Here is a 7,883-nt window from a genome sequence, read left to right as displayed (position 1 = left end):
AGTTGTATTTACATGTATGGAAAATATGTACACAAAAATGTTGATTTAAGACAATTTTTTAACTTAAAAATTTGAAATAATGAAATACAAATCAATAAATAATCGCTTCCTATGCCTCTGTGTTTGTGTGGGTGTTGCTTTCATAGACTGTAATAGCTATAGCTTCAAAGAAAGACATCTTGGCAGATGGAGACAACTGAGGGTTAATTACTTTCAAGAATAAATTTTTGCAAATTTGAATATTGTACCATGTGTATAAACAACTTATTAGAAATGGGTTGGTGAATTTAAAACTGAATGATATCACCTCATAAATTTCAGGGCTAATGGATGGTGATTTTTTAAAAAGGTTATAGAGGTTTGGGTGAGAGTTGGAAAATCTAGTCTTCTAATTCTGGCCCACATTTTGTTGGGGTTAAAGAGTTTTTGCTGACATCCTCACAGATTTTTCTTGAATCATGATAGATGAAATTGCAACAGTTTTCTTTGTCATAAGGTTAAGCGAAAAAACAAAATGAGTAAACAGCAAATAGAAGACTTTGTAGAACAGCAGATAACAATCTTGTTTAAAACATAAATAAGTCACTGGTAATTGAGCCCTTCAATAGGTAAGGTTTCAGGTGTATCAAGGTAAGCAATTAGACTAAAGATGCCCTTCTATAAAGGGCCTGTGCTGAGAATGAAGTGATTCTTCTCACCTGGGACTTGCAAAGGAGCTGATCATATGTGTAGCTCACTTTGAAGTGTGCTGTAGGTATGATGAGAAAAACCATCCATTTGTAATTGCTACTTTTAAAGGCAGGTGGGAGGAATGGGAACTCTCCCAAAAATCAGTTACACTTTTAAGAGAGCTGTGTTGGACTACTCCTATGGCATTTCTCCAGTGAAGAAAGTTGTAACAAATAACCTCAGATAATTCCTAAAGTCAGCAATCCAAAGAATGTTTATCAGGTTGAAAACTTGAGAGAAGTTCTTTCAGTCTTGGTTCCAAATCCCCTAGGAAAAGAATATGGTGATGGCCATATGGGCCTCCTAGGAAATGTTTATCATGTGTTGCATAAGAACCCTATGGGTCATAGGTCTGCTGCTATACATAGAGTGGAGAGGTACCACTGGGTCAAGACAAAGTACAGTGGCTGGACACTTGGTGGGATAGAGCTCAGACGAGCAGCTGTATTTTCTCTAAAATGAAAATGAGTCTAAGATTGAGAAGCTCAAGAAACAGAAAAAATAACCACAACATGGAATAGGGTGCATGATGGTAAATCCTCTCATACAGATCATAACTGTCTTAATCTTAGTTCTTATTTAATTTTATATGAATTTTTGCATAACACTAATCAATGTACCCAACAAGGTAATAGAATAAAGATATTGAATTAGATGAATTATGAAAAGTAACAGTTTAAAGAAATGTACTATTTTAATTTTAAATACAGTATAAAGTGCTTATATAGTATGAAGTCCTTAGAATCAGTTAGAAATGTTTGGACAATGCATAAACATCCTATATATTTCAAATTAACAATGATTGAAATTCATTAATACAAATATATCTAGTAAGTCAAAGTGCTTTTATAGCTCTTAAAATTTTTGCCATGGTTACAAAAGATATGATTGCATATTGCTCTGAAAAATAGAATAGCACAACAAACAAAATCAATGTAAAATTATATATATATATGATCTTGTATGTAAGCTTGATTCTGGAAAAAAACTTTTTCTGAAAACTAAAGAGAACATTTTTTTAAAGCCATAAACTTTTCATAAAGAGAGTTAGGAGAGCTGAACTCATTCCTCATCTATGCAGCCTCGGTGCTTTCAAAAAAGCAATTTTATGTGTGTCACAAGGTCAACTGTGGACTGTAAAGTAGTAAATCCACATATTTCCAGCATAGTTTCATGGCAGAATTACATGCTTTCATAGGAGAAAAAGCAATGAAAAGGAGAAATGGCATCTGCTCAGCTTTAGGCCTGATTAGGGAAATTAGTTCCATCAACATATGTAAATGCCGATTACTTACCTAACAGAATCTTAGAGCAGTAAGGAAGTATAAATGTTAGCTTGTCTCGGTAGCATAAATGAAGCATAAATGTTAACTTGTCTCAGTAGTCTGGGCTTGGATACTATTCTCCTAAGTGGTTTACTCAAAATCAACGAACTACAGACAAAACTGAAACTTGAATATATGTTTTGTTATTTCTTAATGGACTAAGCATCTCTAATATTTGCCTGCTCGGTACCAACTTGTTTGAGGAACTGTCCCTATTCTACACGTGTTTCTGATTTTCTACCAATCAGAATCTCAGATGCAAACAATCGTCTTAGGACTTAAGTTTTCACTTGGTGCATTTTTCTTTAGGGAAATTTTCTCAGTAGTGATTTATTGGGACAGTAGTCTATTTGAACTTAATCGTGTTATGCAGCGTCTTGAAGAAACTTCTCATGAGTCACAGCTATTGAAAACTGAGTCGACATCTTTGCCATTTTTTCTTGGTTTTGGGGTGAAATCTGAGTATAATCATTAAGGTTGAAATCAGGTATAGATTTTTCATAAATGCCTTTTGTCAGGTTGAGGAAACTCACTATTCCTGTTTTGCCTAGTGCTGTTTGTTGACTTTTGCTAAAAACCTTTTTTCTGCACATTTTGAGATAATCATATGGTTTTCAAGAATTTTTGTGTGTTCATGGAGGATATTTGTCTATAGTTTGTCAGGTTTTGGTATCAGGATAATTCTGGTCTTACAGAAGTATTAGAAAATGTTTGCTTTATTTGATTTCCTGAAAAAGTTTGTTTGAATTTACTTCTCTAAATGTTTTGTAGAATGCATGGTGATTCTTCACTGCATGGTTCACTTTCCAGTTTCTTTAAGTGTCAGCCCCCTAGCTTTTTAAATTGTCCTCAGTGGAAAAAGTAGTCTGAGTTACCTGGTCATCTGTTACAAAAGCACAAAAGAACTTGGTAGTGGCTCTTCTTTCTTGGTTGGAGATGCTGATGAAAGAAGTCAAATTGAAATTGACTCATCTCAGTACCTATAAAGGGAAGCAGAAATGCACAATATCCTCTTAGCTTTACCCCTAAAATGTGTCTAATTACCTGGATAAGTCAAGTGAAGGAGAAATATTCAAAATACTAAAGCACTGATTAATGATTACTAGAAATGCATAATATCACAGACATTTTAATCCATCAGTCATGGTAAAGACATGTAAGACAGGCGATTATATAAATCGTGTCCTCTCTTTGCCCTTGGTTTTTCTAATGTAACCCTGAATTTATCTCATGCTTTTTTCTTCGTACTTGCAACACTTCTGTTCTATATACTGTTGCTACACAACATATTTTGGTGCTGTAAAACATTTTTATTATACTCATGGATTTTTTAAGGTCATCTATTGCATATAGCACATAGGAATGTCTTCTCTTAGATATACAATGTTTGGAACTTCAACTGGAAATAATCAATAGGCAACTTATTTTGCTCATCTCAAGATACTGAAAACCTGCCTTTGTGGAACTTGGGCTCCAATTCGTCCCAGATCATTCGGGGAAAATATGTATTGAAGAGTCATAGGCAGTTCAAGGCCATGAAGAGTCATGGCCTTTGTGAGCAGACAATGATTTTCAAAAGGCTAATCCAGTGATGCACTTAATTAAAACCTTCAGTATAAATGGCACTTTAATTTTAAGTTTTCAAGTTTTATATCGTTGATCCATTGCCTTCCCCTTTAGAGGAGAGAAGTGCATTACCCTATAAACTCCATTACACAGTTTTGTGAACGAGGAGTATCACTGATGGGCCACTGGTTTTTGTCATCTCACCATTGCTAGGAAGGTGTTGAAACAACTATTCCAAAAGTAATCTGAGTATATTTAATGTGGTCTTGAAGACTGAATGCTAAAACTCTTTAGCTAAAAAGTCTTAAAGAAACTTAACTGCTTATGCAGGGAATATTTTGTGATTACAGAGCCTTTGATAATCTACCAGGAGTTTATGTTACTTCATGCATTTCGATAAAGCATAACTTTATTAAGGTTTGTTAGTGTGATTTTCTTTTTAAGTATATGTCTTAGTCAATCCAAAATTTTCTCTAAACAAATACCATTATAGTCATATTCAGTGACAAATATCCGTGTTTGTCTTTTCTGCATTTTGAAACAGAATAATTTTATGATAAACATATTCAGTTAATGGATACTTCATTACTTCTACACATTGTAAATGCAAGTCTTGATAGGTTTCTATACTTTGACAGGCAAATTTCATTGCTTAGCGTAGCTCAAGTTACTATTAAAATATAAATCTATAATATATATCTAGATACTTTTCAGAGAATATAACTTCAAATTTTCTATGTTATGCTTCTCAAAATGTCAAGATACAGAAGTCTACATAACCCTTCCTTAGAGATGTTGAAGAAACCATGTAATTTCCATTTGGAGATGATTCACAGTGCAGCTACGGAGAAAAGTCATATCCTTTATTGACTCTTTTGACTATGACTAATAGAGTAAGAAGAAATTTGATGAAAGGGACCTATAAATTTGATTACCTAAAATAGAAGAGTACTTCAGTTTGCATCTTTAAACAGTTGTAGGAGTTGTTCAAAATTTCAGTCATTTTTCAGATTTTTGCATTATATTTATCTTATAAGCCCCTCTATATTAGAAAATTTAGTTGGCTATAATTTGAGAGACAGTAAAATAGAGCAAAATCCTTTAAGTTAATACATTAAAAGTCATACCTTGACACATAGTATATGCTTTGAGAAGCAATACTTGGACTACCCAAGCCTTTGCTCAAGATTTCCAAAATTATAGTTACAAGTACTTAAAAAGTAGTATTTGGACATGCCTTCCCTATTATGCAATTAATCTCATCTTTGACAAGAGACCTCTCAGGGATCATTCATAGATTTAACCATTAAGCCCAAAGAGGCCTACTGAGGACCATCACTTTTTAGTTGGTCATCCTGCTTTGTAACAACAGCTCTGTCATGTGGCCAGAATGAAATATGATTTTAGGTATGGGTTAGATAGGAGGGAGAAAGGAGTATGAATGTCTTGCAATGAAGTTTAGCCTAATGAACTTTAGTAAAAATGGGGGCTTTACATATGTTTCCTTGCTCAGTGGAGATGTCAGCTTTTGGCTGTGAGCTCACAACATATTTCCAAAATTATTATTGTGATGTTGTTATTCTTTGTGAATATTGATAGTCCTGAAGGTCCTAGAGTCAGGGAGTAGGGGATATGAGTAAAGGCAAGACTCAGGTATTCATGGCTCCCTAAAAATATTAATTATGTAAAACTTTTTAATATTTTACTTTTAGATTATTTATATTTTTATATGAGTATCTAGATTAGTGTCTTTTTTTCCACTTCGTAAAAGGTGTAGTGAAGTGAAAACTGAATAGATTCTCTCAACTTCTAATTTTTCAGGCCAGATGAACTAGAGTTTATATCTAACTAGTACTATTATCCAGGAGGAAAAAAGGATCTAGAAAGATAAAGTATGAAAGGAGAGGTAAAAGATGTGGAGTTATACATCCCCCAAATCCAAAATTCCCTAACATGTTGAAAAGAAAAGCTTATGAAGAATATACCCAAGCTGTTGCCAATTGTTACCTCTTATGAGGAAACTTAAATTAAGGGTTGGTGATTAAGGGTTTATGGCAGTGTTTTGTTTTGTTTTTCATCTTTTGCTGTTAGAATACCTTTACAGTGAAAATATGTGTATTCCTCCTGAGTTTAAAAAAATGTAAAATATGAAATATAAATGTCTAGGAAAATAACAACAATCATAACTATGAAAAGGATAGTGATCAGGATATTTTACCTTCTTTAATTTTATACCCTTTTGTGTTTAATTTCTTTTTACAGCTAGAATGTGTTCATACATGTTTGCAGCACTTAATTTTTAATTCTTTTCCACTTGACATTGACAACTCAAGTTTCTTTCCTTCCATCTCTTCCTGTTTTTTTCTGTTTCCTTTCTGTTCACCTGTTAGCCTAGTCCTCCACTGTTACCCATCTCATGGATTAATAATGCCAGTTGATGCTTAGATGTGAGTTATATCTTAAGAGTATGGTAGAAAACAGTGGAGTAAGCTATTAGCCTGTAAAATTGTGTTCGACACACAGCCTTATGGAAGGTATCCATCTCATTCCTGAATTGGCTTATATTCTTGTTCCCAGAAAATTGCCTGTGAAAGATTTATATTCATCAGACCACCTTATATCTTAATGAGGCAATGTTGGCAGGTGTTAAGAATATTGTGTTTAGAATACACAATATAAAAAGTTTGCTTATAGATATTACATAGGCCTCAAATTTTCCACATTTTTTGCTAAGATGTTTCTAGCATTTAGGACATTAGTTTAGCAGAAATAAACATAGCAGCTTAATGTGTATTTATACATTGGGAGATGACAAGTCAACAGTGCAACTTTCCACTTTTCTCAGGCACAATTAGGAATTCTCACATCTAAAAACATATCTGAGTAACTATTATAAATGGAAGAAAAGTCCATCTTTCTTAATAATTAACAATTTAACAAGAATGGTTTTTTGTATTTACCCTGTGAAAATGCATTCTGAATGCAAATAGAATCATAAATTTTGTTAGACATTTTACTTGCTGCTTCTGTTTGAAAATAACTGCACAAATGAGCTCATCAAGAGACCATTCTTCTTATTCAGATTTCAGCTAAACTGTCAACGCTTTAGAGAATTCTTCAAGAAACTAGGTAAAACATCTCTCTCTTCTCCCTCCCCAACCAAGATACTATTTATCACATTATCCCCTAAATCCTTAAAAACTCTAACCACTATTCCATTATCTCCTTAAAATAATACTTAAGCACCATAATAGTAAACAAAAATAACCTCTTTGTTTATTCCTGCATCTCCATTATCTATAATGATATCTAATATCAAGTAACTACCCTATAAATATTTTTGAATGAATACATTTTAATTATTGAATAAATACCAGCAAATGAGTAACAAATCTAATATTATTCTACTGGTGTATCGTGCCTTCACCTTTTCTAGATTATGTTTGATCAGAAAGAGAAGGGTAGGATTTCTTCCAATGCCAATGGAGATGATCCATGTTACGACTATTGCTGCGAATTTTCTCAGCCATATGGTTGGCAAATTCTGGCTTCCATAATCTTGCAAGTGCTGCTGGTCTATGTCTTTCTAAAATTATGCTCATCCGGCTCCCTGCCTGGTCTATAGCAGTTGTTCAGGAAGGAAATTTCTGCATCCAGTTAACCCACACTGATAAAACATAGAAAACAGGTAAAAAATTTTCAGTATCTCAAGTAGCCACTGTTTATTTCAAGCAACTAACTTTTAAACTTCTAAACTCTCGATGACAAACACATTTTCTATTCTGATAATTATTAGCCACAACATACATTTCTTTATATGCCACACTGAGCAAGAATGTTGGACCAAGAAATTTTCTAAATATTTTCTTACTGAGATACTTCTCATGAAGATCACATAGTAAATAAATAGTATGATAAATAGACACAGGTATGCATGAAAATATAGAAACAGAGGTAGACAGCATATTAATTTTTAAGAAGCATAAACTAAAAGAGTAGGGCTCAAAAACAGTATTCATACAAAAAGGAACAGAAATTGAAACATAACAGTGGATAGCACATGGGCTTGCTTGCCGTAGGTGTGAAATAGGCAGTGGCAGCTGAAAGTTCTGTTCCTGATAAATGGAACTAGAAATGCTGCACATGATATGGGAAACTAACTCTAATCTTACTGCTTGAACCCTGTGTCCAATCAAGGTATATATCAATGAGTGAAAAACTACAGTTGATTTGACTTCAATTAAATTCTTAAAATTTTAAGAT

At 33.4% G+C, this 7,883-nt stretch overlaps 1 pseudogene; it reads left to right on the top strand.

The window, feature by feature from the left end:
- Positions 1–458: 458 nt before the first annotated feature.
- On the top strand, positions 459–1,191 carry LOC136120213 (protein BTG4 pseudogene; annotated as a pseudogene).
- Positions 1,192–7,883: the final 6,692 nt, after the last annotated feature.

This window comes from Phocoena phocoena, chromosome 3 (genome assembly GCF_963924675.1).
Source record: "Phocoena phocoena chromosome 3, mPhoPho1.1, whole genome shotgun sequence".
Lineage (NCBI taxonomy): Eukaryota > Metazoa > Chordata > Mammalia > Artiodactyla > Phocoenidae > Phocoena > Phocoena phocoena.
This window is presented reverse-complemented; position numbering and strand designations above follow the sequence as displayed.